At 45.7% G+C, this 19,522-nt stretch overlaps 1 protein-coding gene across 2 annotated transcripts in view; it reads left to right on the top strand.

Moving 5' to 3' along the window:
• The window catches only part of adarb1b (adenosine deaminase RNA specific B1b), a 190,697-nt gene that overhangs the window by 82,630 nt on the left and 88,545 nt on the right, over nt 1-19,522 (top strand). Inside the window, exon 3 of one of the 2 annotated variants that reach the window (XM_045704425.2) lies at nt 18,310-18,355. The gene's annotated coding sequence lies outside the window, so the exon portion shown is untranslated. Of the gene's footprint in view, nt 1-18,300; nt 18,356-19,522 lie in introns of both variants that reach the window. The other variant, XM_014164287.3, reaches the window with a different exon arrangement.

The following is a 19,522-nucleotide window of genomic DNA, read 5'->3' as shown; positions in this document are numbered from 1 at the left end:
GGAAGTGTTATAATTACAGCTTTAGCTGATTAATGGGCAAGCTATAATTAGGACAGAGGATACACACACAGAGAGAGAGAGAGGGAGAGAGAGAGATAAAAATCCAGAAAATAGATGTTAAATTCTACAACCACCTACAAGGAAGTGATTCCCAAACCTTCCATAACAAAACCATCACCTACAGAGAGTGAACCTAGAGAAGAGTCCCCTAAGCAAGCTGGTTCTGGGGCTCTGTTCACAAACACAAACAGACCCCACAGAGCCCCACAACAGCAACACAATTAGACCCAATCAAATCACGAGAAAACAAAAAGATAATTACTTGACACGTTGGAAAGAATTTACCAAAACAACAGAGCCAACTAGAATGCTATTTGGACCTAAACAGAGAGTACACAGTGGCAGAATACCTGACGACTGTGACTGTCCCAAAATTTAGGAAAGCTTTGACTGTTTACAGATATTGAGAGAGGCCGCCGTAGGCAGACCTGGCTCTCGAGAGAAGACAGGCTATGTACACACTGCCCACAAATGAGGTGGAAACTGAGCTGCACTTCCTAACCTCCTGCCATTTGTATGACCATATTAGAGACACATATTTCCCTCAGATTACACAGATCCACAAAGAATTTGAAAAAAAATCAAACATTGATAAACTGACAAAGTCACAGGTTTGGACCCACCTACTCATTTAAGGAGTTTTCTTTATTTTGACTATTTTCTACATTGTAGAATAATAGTGAAGACATCAAAAGTGTGAAATAACCACATATGGAATCATGTTGTAACCAAAACAGTGTTAAACAAATTCTTCAAAGTAGCCACCCTTTGCCTTGATGACAGCTTTGCACACTCTTGGCATTCCCTCAACCAGCTTCATGAGGAATGCCTTACCAACAGTCTTGAAGGAGGTCCCACATATGCTGAGCACTTGTTGGCTGCTTTTCCTTCACTCTGCCGTCCAACTCATCCCAAACCATCTCAATTGGGTTGCGGTTGGGTGATTGTGGAGACCAAGTCATCTGATGCAGCACTCCATCACTCTCCTTCTTGGTCAAAAATCTCTTACACAGCCTGGAGGTTTGTTTTGGGTCATTGTCCTGTTGAAAAACAAATGATAGTCCCACTAAGCCCAAACCAGATGGGATGGCGTATCCCTGCAGAATGCTGTGGTGGTTAAGTGTGCCTTGAATTCTAAATAAATCACTGACAGTGTCACCAGCAAAGCACCATCACACTTCCCCCTCCATGCTTCACAGTGGGAACCACACATGCGAAGATCATCCGTTTACCTACTCAGCGTCTCACAAAGACACGGTGGTTGGAACCAAAAATCTCAAATTTGGACACATCAGATCAAAGAACAGATTTCCACCGGTCTAACGTCCATTGCTTGTGTTTCTTGGCCCAAGTAAGTCTCTTTTTCTTATTGGTGTCCTTTAGTAGTGGTGTCTTTGCAGCAATTCGGCCATGAAGGCCTGATTCACGCAGTCTTCTCTGAACAGTTGATGTTGAGATGTGTCTGTTATTTGAACTCTGAAGCATTTATTTGGGCTACAATCTGAGGGGCAGTTAACTCTAATGAATGTATCCTCTGCAGCAGAGATAACTCTGGGTCTTCCTTTCCTGTGGCGGTTTCATCATAGCGCTTGATGGTTTTTGCGACTGGAGAGAGAGACTGAGAGACTGGTGAGAGAGACTGGTGAGACTGGGAATGTCTAGAGAGACTGGAGAGAGACTGAAGAGAGAGAGACTGGAGACTAGAGAGAGCGAGAATAGAGACAGAGAGACTGGAGACAGAGACTGGAGGGAGAGGTAGAGGGACTGAAGCGAGAGAGATTTTCAAGGAGAGCGAGACTAGAGAGAGAGACATTGACTGTAGGGACTAGAGAGAGACTGGAGAGAGAGACTGGCGAGAGACTAGAGAGACTGGAGAGAGAGAGACTGGAGACTGGAGGGACTAGAGAGAGAGACTGTAGAGAGAGACTGTAGAGAGAGAGACTGATAGACTGGAGATGGAGAGACTGATAGACTGGAGATGGAGAGCCTGATAGACTGGAGATGGAGAGACTAGAGAGAGACTGGAGAGACGAGAGAGAGACTGGAGAGACGAGAGAGAGACTGGAGAGACGAGAGAGAGACTGGAGAGACGAGAGAGAGACTGGAGAGACGAGAGAGAGACTGGAGAGACGAGAGAGAGACTGGAGAGACTAGAGAGAGACTGGAGAGACTAGAGAGAGACTAGAGAGACTAGAGAGAGAGAGACTGGAGAGACTAGAGAGAGACTGGAGAGACTAGAGAGAGACTGGAGAGACTAGAGAGAGAGAGAGAGACTGGAGAGACTAGAGAGAGACTGGAGAGACTAGAGAGAGAGACTGATGAGAAAGACTGGAGAGAGAGACTGGAGAGAGGCACTGAGAGACTGGAGAGAGGCACTGAGAGACTGGAGAGAGGCACTGAGAGACTGGAGAGGGAGGCTGGAGAGACTGTAGAGAGAGACTAGAGAGACTGGAGGGAGAGACTAGAGAGACTGGAGGGAGAGACTGGAGAGACTGGAGGGAGAGACTGGAGGGAGAGACTGGGGAGAGAGACTGGGGAGAGAGACTGGGGAGAGAGACTGGGGAGAGAGACTGGGGAGAGAGACTGGGGAGAGAGACAGACTGGTGAGAGAGACTGGAGTGAGAGACTGGAGTGAGAGACTGGAGTGCGAGACTGGAGTGCGAGACTGGAGTGCGAGACTGGAGTGCGAGACTGGAGTGCGAGACTGGAGTGCGAGACTGGAGTGCGAGACTGGAGTGAGAGACTGATAGACTGGAGATGGAGAGACTGATAGACTGGAGATGGAGAGACTGATAGACTGGAGATGGAGAGACTAGAGAAACTAGAGAGAGAGACTGGAGAGACTAGAGAGAGAGACTGGAGAGACTAGAGAGTGAGACTGGGGAGTGAGACTGGGGAGAGAGACTGGGACTGGTGAGAGAGACTAGAAGGAGAGACTAGAGAGAGAGACTGGAGAGACGAGAGAGAGAGATACGGGAGAGACTAGAGAGAGAGATACGGGAGAGACTAGAGAGAGAGATACGGGAGAGACTAGAGAGAGAGATACAGGAGAGAGACTGGAGAGACGGGAGAGAGAGACTGGAGAGAGAGACGGAGAGACTGATAGACTGGAGATAGAGACTAGAGAGAGAGACTGGAGAGACTAGAGAGAGAGAGACTGGGGAGTGAGACTGGGGAGAGAGACTGGGGAGAGAGACTGGGACTGGTGAGAGAGACTAGAAGGAGAGACGAGAGAGAGACTGGAGAGACGAGAGAGAGAGATACGGGAGAGACTAGAGAGAGAGATACGGGAGAGACTAGAGAGAGAGATACAGGAGAGAGACTGGAGAGACAGGAGAGAGAGACTGGAGAGAGACTAGAGAGAGAGACTGGAGAGAGAGACGGAGAGACTGATAGACTGGAGATAGAGAGACTAGAGAGAGAGAGACTGGAGAGACTGGGGAGTGAGACTGGGGAGAGAGACTGGGACTGGTGAGAGAGACTAGGAGAGAGAGACTGGAGAGAGAGAGAGAGACGGGAGAGAGACTGGAGAGACTAGAGAGAGAGACGGGAGAGACTAGAGAGAGACTGGAGAGACTAGAGAGAGAATAGAGAGAGAGACGGAGAGACTGATAGACTGGAGATGGAGAGACTAGAGAGACTAGAGAGAGAGAGACTGGAGAGACTAGAGAGAGAGAGACTGGGGAGTGAGACTGGGGAGAGAGACTAGAAGGAGAGACTAGATAGAGAGACAGAGGGAGACAGGAGAGAGAGGAACTGAGAGACTAGAGAGAGAAACTGAGAGACTGGAGAGAGAAACTTAGAGACTGAGAGATTGGAGAGAGACAGAGAGAGAGAGAGGGAGACAGGAACTGAGAGACTAGAGAGAGAAACTGAGAGACTGGAGAGAGAGACTAGAGAGAGACAGAGGGAGACAGGAGAGAGAGGAACTGAGAGACTAGAGAGAAACTGAGAGACTGGAAAGAGAGACTGGAAAGACTGAGAGAATGGAGAGAGAGACTGGAGAGAACAGAGACTGGAGAGAACAGAGACTGGAGAGAACTGAGAGACTGGAGAGAACTGAGAGACTGGAGAGAACTGAGAGACTGGAGAGAACTGAGAGACTGGAGAGAACTGAGAGACTGGAGAGAACTGAGAGACTGGAGAGAACTGAGAGACTGGAGAGAACTGAGAGAACTGAGAGAACTGAGAGAACTGAGAGAACTGAGAGAACTGAGAGACTGGAGAGACTGGAGAGACTGGAGAGAACTGAGAGACTGGAGAGAACTGAGAGACTGGAGAGAACTGAGAGACTGGAGAGAACTGAGAGAACTGAGAGACTGGAGAGACTGGAGAGACTGGAGAGACTGAGAGACTGAGAGACTGGAGAGAGAGACTGGAGTGAGAGACTGGAGTGAGAGACTGGAGTGAGAGACTGGAGATGGAGAGACTGATAGACTGGAGATGGAGAGACTAGAGAGAGAGACTGGAGAGACTAGAGAGTGAGACTGGGGAGTGAGACTGGGGAGACTAGAGAGAGAGACTGGGGAGACTAGAGAGAGAGACTGGAGAGACTATAGAGAGAGACGGAGAGACTGGTAGACTAGAGAGACTAGAGAGAGAGAGACTAGAGAGAGAGAGACTAGAGAGACTAGAGAGAGAGAGACTAGAGAGAGAGAGACTGGAGAGACTAGAGAGAGAGAGAGACGGGAGAGAGACTGGAGAGAGAGACGGGAGAGACTAGAGAGAGACTGGAGAGACTAGAGAGAGAGAATAGAGAGAGAGACTGATAGACTGGAGATGGAGAGACTAGAGAGACTGGAGAGACTAGAGAGAGAGAGACTGGGGAGTGAGACTGGGGAGAGACACTGAGACTGGTGAGAGAGACTAGAAGGAGAGACTAGATAGAGAGACAGAGGGAGACAGGAGAGAGAGGAACTGAGAGACTAGAGAGAGAAACTGAGAGACTGGAGAGAGAAACTTAGAGACTGAGAGATTGGAGAGAGACAGAGAGAGAGAGGGGGAGACAGGAACTGAGAGACTAGAGAGAGAAACTGAGAGACTGGAGAGAGAGACTAGAGAGAGACTGAAGAGAGACAGAGGGAGACAGGAGAGAGAGGAACTGAGAGACTAGAGAGAAACTGAGAGACTGGAGAGAGAGACTGGAAAGACTGAGAGAATGGAGAGAGAGACTGGAGAGAACTGAGAGACTGGAGAGAACTGAGAGACTGGAGAGAACTGAGAGACTGGAGAGAACTGAGAGACTGGAGAGACTGGAGAGAACTGAGAGAACTGAGAGAACTGAGAGACTGGAGAGAACTGAGAGACTGGAGAGAACTGAGAGACTGGAGAGAACTGAGAGACTGGAGAGAACTGAGAGACTGGAGAGAACTGAGAGACTGGAGAGAACTGAGAGACTGGAGAGACTGGAGAGAACTGAGAGACTGGAGAGAACTGAGAGACTGGAGAGAACTGAGAGACTGGAGAGAACTGAGAGACTGGAGAGACTGGAGAGACTGGAGAGAACTGAGAGAACTGAGAGAACTGAGAGACTGGAGAGAACTGAGAGACTGGAGAGAACTGAGAGACTGGAGAGAACTGAGAGACTGGAGAGAACTGAGAGACTGGAGAGAACTGAGAGACTGGAGAGAACTGAGAGACTGGAGAGAACTGAGAGACTGGAGAGAACTGAGAGACTGGAGAGACTGGAGAGACTGGAGAGACTGGAGAGAACTGAGAGACAGACTGGAGAGACAGACTGGAGAGACAGACTGGAGAGACAGACTGGAGAGACTGACAGACTGGAGAGAGAGACTGGAGAGAGAGACTGACAGACTGGAGAGAGAGACTGACAGACTGGAGAGAGAGACTGACAGACTGGAGAGAGAGACTGACAGACTGGAGAGAGAGACTGACAGACTGGAGAGAGAGACTGACAGACTGGAGAGAGAGACTGACAGACTGGAGAGAGAGACTGACAGACTGGAGAGAGAGACTGACAGACCGGAGAGAGACTGACAGACCGGAGAGAGACTGACAGACCGGAGTGAGACTGACAGACCGGAGTGAGAGACTAAAACACCGGAGGGAGAGACTAAAACACCGGAGGGAGAGACTAAAACACCGGAGAGAGACTTGAGAGAGAGACTGAGAGCAAAACCTTAGCACAGGCTCAGTGAGCACAGCCTTGCCATTGAGAAGGGTGGACACAGGGAAACATCCATGTCGAGGAAAGGCTGTGCAACCACTGCACCACAGCAAAACCCGAGGCAGAGCTGCATTTCCTGACAAAATGTCAAAAATATAAAACAACTAGAGAGTTTCATTTCCCCAAATTTGGAACCCTTATTCAAGGTTTCAAAGACCTCTCTGATGAGGATAGGCTACCTGTCAAGACACAGAGAGCTGTGGGTTGGCAGCGCACTACATTGCTGCCTGCTATAAGATAAGGTACAGTGTCTGACAGACCAACCAACTTGCACGTGTCCTTTATGCTTATTGTTATTGTTCAATGTATGGTTATTTTTACCCTTGGTTATTGTTGTTAATGTTGTCCCATTGATAATATTGATTATTATTATTAATTATGTTTATATTGTAACTCTCCAAAGTAAGCTTTGGCAATATGTACATTGTTACGTCATGCCTATAAAGCCAATTGAATTGACTGGAGTGAGAGAGACTGGAGAGAAAGAGAGTGATAGACTGGACAGAGGGAGAAGGCGAGGTGAGGGAGGCCGTGAGCAGGCAAACAGGCCCAACCCCCACTCTTACATGCCATTGGCTTGGGCTAGTGTATCAGATGCTCCGCAGGCTCTGCTCACACTTACTGGTCTGACAACATTGGACACTTTGTGGAACACAAAGCCTTCACTATCTCATCCTGGAATATCCAAGGCCGGAGGGCATCTGTCTCTGATCTAAAGAGAAGGAACCTGGACTTCACCAAATAAATTAGAAATACAGACAGTCTCATCCTACAAGAAACATGGTATAGAGGAGATGGATCCACTGGTTGCCCTCTACGTTACAGAGAGATGAACATCCAAAACAGGGAAGGGGCTCAGGGAGTATACTAATTTGGTATAAAGCAGACCTAACTCACAAGGTGAGACCCAAATGCAGACACAGGAGGCAGATGGTTAAGCTCTGATATTTATTATAACAAAAGGAGTAGGCAAAGGCAGGTCGGGGACAGGCGAGAGTTCATAAACCAGGTCAGAGTCCAAACAGCACCAGACGATAGGCAGTCTCAAGGTCAGGCCAGGCAGGGGTCAGAAACCAGATCTGAGTCCAAAAGAGTACAAGGGGATAGGCAGGCTGGTAGTCAGAACAGGCAGAGTGGTCAGGCAGGCGGGTTCGGAGTCAGGACAGGCACGGGTCGAAACCAGAAGGACTAGAATCAAACGGACTGGGAAAAATAGGAGCAAGGAAAACGCTGGTTGACTTGGCAAACAAGACGAACTGGCACAGAGAGACAGGAAACACAGGGACATATACACCGGGGATAATAAGCGACCCCTGGAGGGGTGGAGACAGTCTGAAGGACAGGTGAACCAGATCAGGGTGTGCCAATTAAATTATTCAAAACATTTTACATTTGGCTAGAAATTCAAAAGGAAATGAAAAAAAATGTCCTCCTGTGTGCTACCTATATCCCCCACTAGAATCCCCATATTTTAATGTAGACAGCTTCTCCATTCTAGAGGGGAGATCAATAATTTCCAGACCTAGGGACATGTACTAATCTGTGGTGACCTAAATGCCAGAAATGGACAAGAACCTGACACCCTCAGCACACAGGGGGACAAACATCCAACTGGAGGTGACAGCATTCACTCCCCCATATACCCCCCTAGACACAACTAATACAACATAACCAACAAAAATCTGTCACAACTCCTGCAGGTCTGTCGCACGCTGGGTATGTACATAGTCAATGGTAGGTTTCGAGGGGACTCCTACTGTAGGTACCTCTATAGCTCATCTCTTGACACTAGTACTGAAGACTACTTTATCACCAACCTCAACCCAATGTTCACAGTCAGCCCACTGACACCACTATCAGATCACAGCAAAATCACAATCTACTTGAACAGAGCAAAAATCAACCATGAAGTATCGAAGCCAAACAAACTTAAGAAATGCTATAGATGGAAGGAGGGTAGTGTAGAAACCTACCAAAAAACAATTGGCCAACAACAAATCCAATCCCTCTTTGACAACTTCCTGGACAAAATGTTTTCCTGCAATAGTGAAGGTGTAAACTTAGCAGTAGGAAGCTAACATATAAAATCGTATCACATTTTATTTCCAGCAGAAAACCTAAGATAACTAACAACGAAATGGTTTGATGAAGAATGTAAAAACCTACGAAAGAAATTGAGAAACCTTTCCAACCAAAAACACAGAGAACCAGAAAACCTTAGCTTACACCTTCGCTATGGTGAAACACTAAAACAATACAGAAATATACAAAGAAAAAAGAAGGAACAGCATGACAGAAAAAAGCTCATTGTGATTGACGAATCCATAGAATCAAATCACCTCTGAAAATTGGTACACACTAAACAAAAAAACAACACGAAGAGCTATCTATCTTAAATTCAGATGTATGGAGAAACCACTTCTCCAACCTTTTCCGCCATATAACAAGGAACCAAGAGTAAAAACATATACAGTGCATTCGGAAAGTATTCAGACCCCTTGACTTTTTCCACATTTTGTTACGTTACAGCCTTATTCTAAAATGTACAGGACAAAATATAAACCCTCCAACCCAAAAAAGCCTGTGGTGTTGATGGTATACTAAACGAAATGATAAAATATGCAGACCACAAATTCAAATGGGCTATTCTTAAACTCTTCAACATTACCCTCAGCTTGGCATCTTCCCTAATATTTGGAACCAAGGCCTGATCACCCAAATCCACAAAAGTGGAGACAAATTTGACCCCAATCATTACCGTGGAATAAGCATCAGCAGCAATCTTGGAAAATCCCCTGCAGTATCATCAACAGCAGACTCCAAAATGTAATCAGTGAAAACAATGTCCTGAGCAAATGTCAAATTGGCTTTTTACCAAAATAATGTACCACAGACCATGTATACACCCTGCACACCCTGATTGACAAACAAATAAAACAAAACAAAAGCGAAGTCTTCTCATGTTTTGTTGATTTCAAAAAAACTTTTGACTCAATTTGGCATTAGGGTCTGCTATACAAATTGATAGAAAGTAGTGTTGGGGTAAAGCATATGACATTATAAAATCAATGTACACAAATAATAAACACACAGATTTCTTTCCTCAAGGCCGTGGGGTGAGACAGGGATGCAGCTTGAGCCCCACCCTCTTCAACATATATATCAATGAATTGGCAAGGGCACTAGAACAGTCTGCAGCACCCAACTCTACTGGACTCAGAAATCAAATGTCTGCTGTTTACAGATCTAGTGCTTCTCTCCCCAACCAAAGAGGGCCTACAGCAGCACCTACAGTGGCTTGTGAAAGTATTCACCCCCCTTGGCATTTTTCCTATTTTGTTGCCTTACAAGCTGGAATTAAAATAGATTGTTGAGTGGTTTGTATCATTTGATTTACACAACATGCCTACCACTTTGAAGATGCAACATTTTTTATTGTGAAACAAACAAGAAACAAGACAAAAAAAAAAAACATAAAACCTGAGCGTGCATAACTATTCCCCCCCCCCAAAAGTCAATACTTTGTAGAGCCACCTTTTGCAGCAATTACAGCCGCAAGTCTCTTGGGGAATGTCTCTATAAGCTTGGCATGTCTAGCCACTGGGATTTTTGCCCATTATTCAAGGTAAAACTGCTCCAGCTCCTTCAATTTGGATGGGTTCCTCTGGTGTATAGCAATATTTAAGTCATACCACAGATTCTCAATTGGATTGAGGTCTGGGCTTCGACTAGGCCATTCCAAGACATTTAAATGTTTCCCTTTAAACCACTCGAGTGTTGCTTTAGCAGTATGCTTAGGGTCATTGTCCTGCTGGAAGGTGAACCTCCGTCCCAGTCTCAAATCTCTGGAAGACTGAAACCGGTTTCCTTCAAGAGTTTCCTTGTATTTAGCGCCATCCATCATTCCTTCAATTCTAACCAGTTTCCCAGTCTTTGCCGATGGAAAAACATCTCCAGAGCATGATGCTGCCACCACCATCCTTCACTGTGGGGATGATGTTCTTGGGGTGATGAGAGGTGTTGGGTTTACGCCAGACATAGCGTTTTCCTTGATGGCCAAAAAGCAACATTTTTGTCTCAGCTGACCAGGGTACCTTCTTCCATATGTTTGGGGAGTCTCCCACATGCCTTTTGGCAGACACCAAACGTGTTTGCTTATTTTTTTTCTTTAAGCAATGACTTATTTCTGGCCACTCTTCTGTAAAGCCCAGCTCTGTGGAGTGTATGGCTTAAGGTGGTCCTATGGACAGATACTCCAATCTCCACTGTGGAGCTTTGCAGCTCCTTCAGGGTTATCTTTGGTCTCTTTGTTGCCTCTCTGATTAATGGCTTCCTTGCCTTGTCCAGGAGTTTTGTTGGGCAGCCCTCTCTTGGCAGGTTTGTTGTGGTGCCATATTCTTTCCATATTTTAATAATGGATTTAACGGTGCTCTGTGGGATGTTCAAAGTTTCTGATATTTTTTTATAACCCAACCCTGATCTGTACTTCTCCACAACTTTGTCCCTGACCTGTTTGGAGAGCTTTTTGGTCTTCATGGTGGTGGTGCCCCTTGCTTACTGGTGTTGCAGACTCTGGGGCCTTTCAGAACAGTGTGTGTATATTTATACTTAGATCATGTGACAGATCATGTGACACTTAAATAAAGTCTACTTGTGTACCATCTAACTTATTATGTGACTTCTGAAGATAATTGGTTGCACCAGATCTATTTAGGGGATTCATAGCAAAGGGGGTGAATACATATGCACGCACCACTTTTCCGTTTTAATTGAATTTTTGATTTTTGAAACAAGTAATTTTTTTCATTTCACTTCACCAATTTGGACTATTTAATGTATGTCCATTACATGAAATCCAAATAAAAAATCTATTTAAATTATAGGTTGTAATTAACAAAATAGGAAAAACGCCATGGGGGGAAATACTTTTGCAAGGCACTGTAGATCTTCTGTTCTGCACAGTTTCTGTCAGACTTGGGCCGTGACAGTGAATCTCAGTAAGACAAAAATAATGGTGTTCCAAAAAATGTCCAGTAGCCAAGACAACAAATACAAATTCTATCTAGACACTGTTGCCCTAAAACACACAGATAATTACACCTACCTCTGCCTTCCTCTGCCCTGGTTGTGAGGTCTGGGGTCCACTCACCAACCAATAATTCACCAAATGGGACAAAGACCCAATTGAGACTCTTCATGGCAGAATTCTGCAAAAATATACTTTGTGTAAAACGCAAACACCAAATAATGCATACAGAGCAGAATGAATACTATAGTTATCAAAATCCAGAAAAGAGCTGTTCAATTCTTCAACCACCTAAAGGCGATGCACACACATTCAACCCCCCCAAAAGCTCAGCCAGCTGGTTCTAGGGCTCTGTTCACAAACAGACCCCACAAAGCCCCACGACAGAAACACATTATTCTCACAACCAAATTATGAGAAAGCAAAAAGATAACTATTTGACACATTGGACAGAATCAACCAAAAATAACTGAGCAAATTGGAACGCTATCTGGCCCTAAACAGAGAGTACACAGTAGCAGAATACCTGCCCACTTTGACTGACCCCAAATTAAGAAAACCATTGACTATGTACAGACTTAGTGAGGATAGCCTTGCTATTGAAAGAGACCGCCATAGGCAGATCTGAGCGAGAAGACAGACTATGTGCCCACTAGTGGAAAGCCTTTCCAGAAGAGAGGACCAACTCCATATTAATGCCCGTGATTTTGGAGTGAGATGTTCGACGAGCAGGTGTCCACATAATTTTGGTCATATAGTGTATGGACACCTGTCGAACATCTCATTCTAAAATCATGGATATTAATATAGAGTTGATCCCACCTTTGCTGCTATAACAGCCTCCACTCTTCTGGTAAGGCTTTCCACTAGATGTTGGAACGTTGCTGCGGGGACTTGCTTCCTTTCAGCCATGTGAGCATTAGTCGGGCACTGATGTCGGGGGATTAGGCCTGGCTCGCAGTCGGTGTTCCAATTCATCCAAAAGGTGTTCAATGGGGTTGAGGTCAGGGCTCTGTGCAGGCCAGTCATGTTCTTCCACACTGATCTCAACAAACTATTTCTGTATGGACCTCACTTTGTGCACGGGGGCGTTGTCATGTTGAAACAGGAAAGGACCTTCCCCAAACTGTTGCCACAAAGTTGGAAGCACAGAATCGTCTTGAATGTCATTGTATGCTGTAGCGTTAAGATTTTCCTTCATTGGAACTAAGGGGCCTAGCCTGAACCATGAAAAACAGCCCCAGACCATTATTCCTCCTCCACCAAACTTTACAGTTGGCACTGTGCATTCGGGCAGGTACTGTTCTCCTAGCATCTGCCAAACCCAGATTAGTCCGTCGGACTGCCAGATGGTGAAGCGTGATTCATCCCTCCAGAGAACTGCTCCAGAGTCCAATGGCGGCGAGCTTTACACCACTCCAGTCGACGCTTGGCATGTGTGCGCCTGGTCGGCCATGGAACCCCATTTCATTAAGCTCCCGACAAACGGTTCTTGTTCTGACGTTGCTTCCAGAGATAGTTTGGAACTCGATAGTGAGTGTTGCAACCGAGGACAGACAACTTTTTACGCGCTTCAGCACTTGGCGGTCCCGTTCTGTGAGCTTGTGTGGCCCAGCCACAGCCCGGACTTGAACCCGATCGAACATCTCTGGAGAGACCTGAAAATAGCTGTGCACCTGCGCTTCCCATCCAATCTGACAGAGCTTGAGAGGATCTGCAGAGAAGAATGGGAGAAACTCCCCAAATACTGGTGTACCAAGCTTGTAGCGTCATACCCAAGAAGACCCGAGGCTGTAATCACTGCCTAAGGTGCTTCAACAAAGTACTGAGTAAAGGATCTGAATACTTAGGTAAATGTTATATTTCAGTTTAAAAATATATATAAATCAGCAAAAAAATATATAAAAATCATTTTTGCCTTGTCATTATGGGGTATTGTGTGGTTTGATGAGTAAATTATTTTTTTTTTAAATCCATTTTAGAATAAGGCTGTAACGTAACAAAATATGGAAGGCACTGTATGTACCAGTACTCCCACACTTTGTTTGTATTGCATATTTGACATATTACCTGAATTCCTTACCACCCATCTAGGGCTATGGCCGTCATGAAATTTTGTCAGCCGGTGATTGTCAAAGCAAATAACTGCCGGTTTCATGGTAATTGACCGTAATTAACATAAACACATTTAGCATCTCCTGGCTTCCACACACAGCCTACAAGCCACTGATGCAGACCTTTGGAACATCTACATTTTAAAAAGTCTAATAAATCCATATCCTACACCATCACAATTAATCCATTATGTGTTTTAGACCGGTCTAAAGAAACATGATAGGAAGAAAATATACTGCTCAAAAAAATTAAGGGAACACTTAAACAACACATCCTAGATCTGAATGAAATAAATAATCTTATTAAATACTTTTTTCTTTACATAGTTGAATGTGCTGACAACAAAATCACACAAAAATAATAAATGGAAATCCAATTTATCAACCCATGGAGGTCTGGATTTGGAGTCACACTCAAAATTAAAGTGGAAAACCACACTACAGGCTGATCCAACTTTGATGGAATGTCCTTAAAACAAGTCAAAATGAGGCTCAGTAGTGTGTGTGGCCTCCATGTGCCTGTATGACCTCCCTACAACTCCTGGGCACGCTCCTGATGAGGTGGCGGATGGTCTCCTGAGGGATCTCCTCCCAGACCTGGACTAAAGCATCCGCCAACTCCTGGACAGTCTGTGGTGCAACGTGGCGTTGGTGGATGGAGCGAGACATGATGTCCCAGATGTGCTCAATTGGATTCAGGTCTGGGGAACGGGCGGGACAGTCCATAGCATCAATGCCTTCCTCTTGCAGGAACTGCTGACACACTCCAGCCACATGAGGTCTAGCATTGTCTTGCATTAGGAGGAACCCAGGGCCAACCGCACCAGCATATGGTCTCACAAGGGGTCTAAGGATCTCATCTCGGTACCTAATGGCAGTCAGGCTACCTCTGGCGAGCACATGGAGGGCTGTGCGGCCCCCCAAAGAAATGCCACCCCACACCATGACTGACCCACCGCCAAACCGGTCATGCTGGAGGATGTTGCAGGCAGCAGAACGTTCTCCACGGCGTCTCCAGACTCTGTCACGTGCTCAGTGTGAACCTGCTTTCATCTGTGAAGAGCACAGGGCGCCAGTGGCGAATTTGCCAATTTTGGTGTTCTCTGGCAAATGCCAAACGTCCTGCACGGTGTTGGGCTGTAAGCACAACCCCCACCTGTGGACGTCGGGCCCTCATACCACCCTCATGGAGTCTGTTTCCAACCGTTTGAGCAGACACATGCACATTTGTGGCCTGCTGGAGGTCATTTTGCAGGGCTCTGGCAGTGCTTCTCCTGCTCCTCCTTGCACAAAGGCAGAGGTAGCGATCCTGCTGCTGGGTTGTTGCCCTCCTACAGCCTCCTCCATGTCTCCTGATGCACTGGCCTGTCTCCTGGTAGCGCCTCCATGCTCTGGACACTACGCTGACAAACACAGCAAACCTTCTTGCCACAGCTCGCATTGATGTGCCATCCTGGATGAGCTGCACAACCTGAGCCACTTGTGTGGGTTGTAGACTCCGTCTCATGCTACCACTAGAGTGAAAGCACCGCCAGCATTCAAAAGTGACCAAAACATCAGCCAGAAAGCATAGGAACTGAGAAGTGGTCTGTGGTCCCCACCTGCAGCACCACTCCTTTATTGGGGGTGTCTTGCTAATTGCCTATAATTTCCACCTGTTGTCTATTCCATTTGCACAACAGCATGTGAAATTTATTTTCAATCAGTGTTGCTTCCTAAGTGGACAGTTTGATTTCACAGAAGTGTGATTGACTTGGAGTTACATTGTGTTGTTTAAGTGTTCCCTTTATTTTTTTGAGCAGTGTATATTTCAGAAGAATAGAATAGCATACTCCTTGTCCTTATGTTAGGCCATGATCTGACTATGCCATGTGGCTGTGGGCTTCACTAGTTAATTTACCAGACAAGATTTTCTTTGAATTCTGTGGCATTATTTTATATTATTTCATAGTATGAAGAGTGCAATTGAACATAGCTGAATAAAACAGAAAGGGGGTTTTCCACCAAAGATTTCTGAGAGAGTGCGCCCTTGCGGCTATTCTGTGTTGAGCGGTTAACAAAGAAACAGGTCTTCCTATATGCTCAATTTAGAGTTATTTATGCCGCTTTAACGTTTGTATTTTTAATACATTCTAAGGCTGCATGTTGCGCCTTTTAATGATGATTTGTTGCATGAAAGGCATGAGCTCTGCTTTGTTGTTTGCGCAGGCTGCACACATTTCATCAGTTCCTCATTCACAATTTCATAAGCACCTGATAATGCCTCGAATTTCCCAGCGGCATCGCCTTTGTGAGGCCGTAATGCCCCCCCCCTCCCCCCAAAAATCCAGGCCTTTTGCGGCCGCTGGCCGTTGTGCCCTTAGCCTGAATATAATCATTTTAATTCCCTGCTCCCAGCTGCGTGCTCCGAAGCACCTCTCACTCACATTGCTCTCTCAGACAGCTGAATTCTTATTAGCCGATGCCTGTCACGTCATCGGGGTAGCAACTGCGTGCGTCCTTATCCAATTCCGGGGCGCACATTGAAGATATTGGAAGAACTGTCCAAATGTACTTTTCGTCAGCCAACAGAGGCAGGTAGCTGGGTCAAGGGGCAGGCAGAAGGTCATACACCTAGGGTCCAAAAAGGCAACAGTACAGCCAGGGAAAAAAGCTAGTAACGTCGCCCAGAAGATCAGGCAATATTTCGATAACATGAAATTCGTTAGGCTAAAGCACAGGCAGGGAACAGGCAAAAGGCGTCGTTAGTGAGACAGCCAAAACTATCATACACGGGAGGATTCAATTACGGAAAAACAGCGCTCCGACTATACGTGTGTCACAAAACAAACAATACCTCACAATGACGGGGTGCAAAGAACTGAACTAAATAGTGTGTGATAATGACATACAGGTGTCTGAACAGGTGATCAGAATTCAGGTGATTGGGATCTGGAGAGTGACCTGCGTTCAGGGGATATATGTGTTTGAGAGTGTGAGCTGGAAAGTGGGCTGGAAAGTGAGCTGCGTTCAGGGGATCTACGTGTTTGAGAGTGTGAGTTGGAAGCAGACGTTACAATACTAAATTAATTGTGATAATTGTTTTGATTTAGAATGGACCATTATCATGCACCTGTCTTGAAACAGGGACAGCGGGGAAAAAAAAGCAAATGGAGGATGCTTTTCCCGTGATTCATTTTCATGCCAGCCAGGTAGTCTATACTCCTGTTGTAAATAAGCACTGTGCTTAATATTAGGAAAGCCTATAGAAAGCTGATGGAATCCTCCCCCTTTTAATAGAGGCCATCACTCTGTTTTCTCTCGCAATTGCATAGCCTATAGAAATGTTGCGCAACATGAGCTCATTGGCTCTCATGAGGTGTTTGATTAGGTTTTTGATCACATTTGCATTGATGTCAGAGTGATTAGAGGGACAATAGAGTGCTGAGTACCAGGCAGTTAGCAAGTTTGGTAGGCTACTAATGACCATCCGCAGGATCAGAGCTTGGAGAAACATAATTTCCGTGACTAAACGGTCACGTGGAATTTAACTGCTATCGTGACTCGTGACCGCCGGTGTGGCGGTAATACGGTCACCGTAACAACCCAACACCCAACTAAATTTGTCACTAGTGAAACATAGTGGAAAAGTTGCAGTAAAGAGAGAACCATGCACAGTAATCATGTTGATTAACCTTCTATTACACACTCATTTTAGACATTTTATTTGCATACCAATTTAACAATTTCAAAACTTTTATTGAATTTAGAGAAATATCATCACTATTGTTCTCTGTAAGACGTTCAATGTTAATTGTATGAATCTGAAACTTGTTGATTAATTGAATGACTTATCCATCTAATTAATTATGTTAGATGTTTAAATGATCACTTTACTATCATTTATTTTGGCAACAGTGTCAACCGTAGAGTACATAGCGGACTTGTCTTGGTATAGACATTGCCATTGAGGGCTTCCACCTTTTTAAAACTGGGTGAGGATTCCAATGGGTTTGGAGTGACCAGCCAATAATCAGAGAGCATTGTCTTCTTCAAATTGGGTTGCCTATGGTTTGTAAACCAAAGACTAAGGAGCCAAGACCAAGATTTATACCAGGACACTGGTCCCAAGATCCTGTGTGTGTGTGTGTGTGTGTGTGTGTGTGTGTGTGTGTGTGTGTGTGTGTGTGTGTGTGGTGGTGTGTGTGTGTGTGTGTGTGTGTGTGTGTGTGTGTGTGTGTGTGTGTGTGTGTGTGTGTGTGTGTGTGTGTGTGTGTGTGTGTGTGTGTGGGCGTGCGGTGAAAAAAATAAATGTGTGTTTGGGTGTTCACACTTCATTTTCAAACGAGCCCATTCACCAGTGGTGTAGAAATATGCGTGGCTGTGTAACGCCTCGATACCATTAGTGCTGCACGCAAAAATAGACCCCATTCTGACATGTTGACAGCGCCTGGTGAAGAAACACCTCTGTTTGCTACAGTATGGCTGTGTCTCAAAAGACACTCTGTACCATATAAAGTGCAGTGCTTTGGACCAGGGACCATAGGGCTCTGATCAAAAGCAATGCACTACGCAGGGAATAGGGTGCCATTTGGGACGTAACCGGTGAATCTGAGAAGCCATTGACGTTTAAACTAATTAAATTAGTCTATCTAATTTCAAGTTCGATATGCAGTCTTAAAGGCACATTCGCTGAATTGCTAGCTGTTATAATACGCCTCTCCTCCTGGTCCGTCGGATGTAGACTTCTTTGCATGCATCCCAATGAGGCAGTGTTATGTATGCACTGAATGTATAATGATGTTATACAAGGCTTGCTCATCCTAACTTGCTGTGTTCTATCTCTCTCACTCTATCCTCCCCTTTCTCTCCTCCCCTCCCCTCCCCTCTCTCTTTCACCCCCCCCCCCCCCCCCCCCTTCCTCTCTCTTGAAGTCAACGCAGAGTGAAATCCAGAGAAGTAACTTCCAACTCTCCTCCCTGTCTCACGGTAGGTCCACTTTTTATAGTTGTTTCCCCCACTGCTTAGGGTAGGCAATTTTCCCCCACTCTGCTTAGGAGTTAGCTCAATTTTTTTTTTGGTTCTCCGCTTTCTCAGCGTATGTCCTGTGTCTCTACCGTTTGACGTGCGCCCTGCACTCAATTGCTCCATTGCGTCCAGTGCAATCAAGCTACCAGAACAAAGGTTTCCCATTCTGTATCTGTCCGTCATGTGCCCAGTCTGTCTATTGGGATGCTGGTGGCTGGTGCAATGATTAGCTTTTAAGACGGGATGAGAAACGAAACAATGCAACAGGGTTTTTTGCTGTTCTTTTCATCTAAATATAAAAGCGTTGTGCATTTTTATTGATCAGTTGGAGCTGTTGGAGCATTTTGCTTGGGGAAAATGTGAGCCGTCATCATAGCAGATTGTGTCCCGCAGGAGATAAAACACGCACGGGCGGGCACACCTCTAACACAAACCTCCACACACATCCCCTCCTGGCTAACACACACAGTCAAACGCATCCCACCTTCTCCACAGGTTCTCACCCGGTCCAGTAAAGACAGATATGAACTGGGAGGTTTGATTACTGCAAAGCACATTTGTTTCCCACTCTGCTATACTGATCATGTTTAAACAGCGTGTGCGTGTGACTTTTTTTGCATTTTTTTCCCCCGGGGGCTTTTGTCTTTTTTATTTTCACAGTGTGGCGTCATCGAGATAACGTCTCTTTCGCAAAACAGACCTTTTGTATTCATATCACAGCTCCCAGACAATGTACGTTGTTTTGACTGTCATGTTGTGCCTGCTGTATATTGGGACAGTTGGTAACAACCTCCCAAAACATTCCCCGTCTTCCCTCCCTCCTAAATTGCCGTAGGGGGGGGGGGTGTCTGGGTCATGTTTTCCCCACTCTGCACCGTACGATAGTTTCCACTGCCTATGCACCACCACTCCATTACTCTATTGATCACGGCTGACCGCGGCAGCGGTGGTGTGTGTGGTACATCCCTGGCTCTCTACCGTTTGTGACGTGCTCCCCTGCACTCCTCAATTGCTCCATTGCGTCATGTGCAATCGAGCTACCTCACACACTTTGACCTTTGGATATCATTGGATTAAAGAAACTCGACTCTCAGAGGAAATTGACTGTGCTAGTGAGTAGACCTGGGT

The sequence above is a fragment of the Salmo salar genome, chromosome 21 (assembly GCF_965601325.2).
Source record: "Salmo salar chromosome 21, fSalSal1, whole genome shotgun sequence".
NCBI classification, from domain to species: Eukaryota; Metazoa; Chordata; class Actinopteri; order Salmoniformes; family Salmonidae; genus Salmo; species Salmo salar.
Note: the sequence above shows the minus strand (reverse complement) of the source record. Positions and strands in the feature narration are given on the sequence as shown.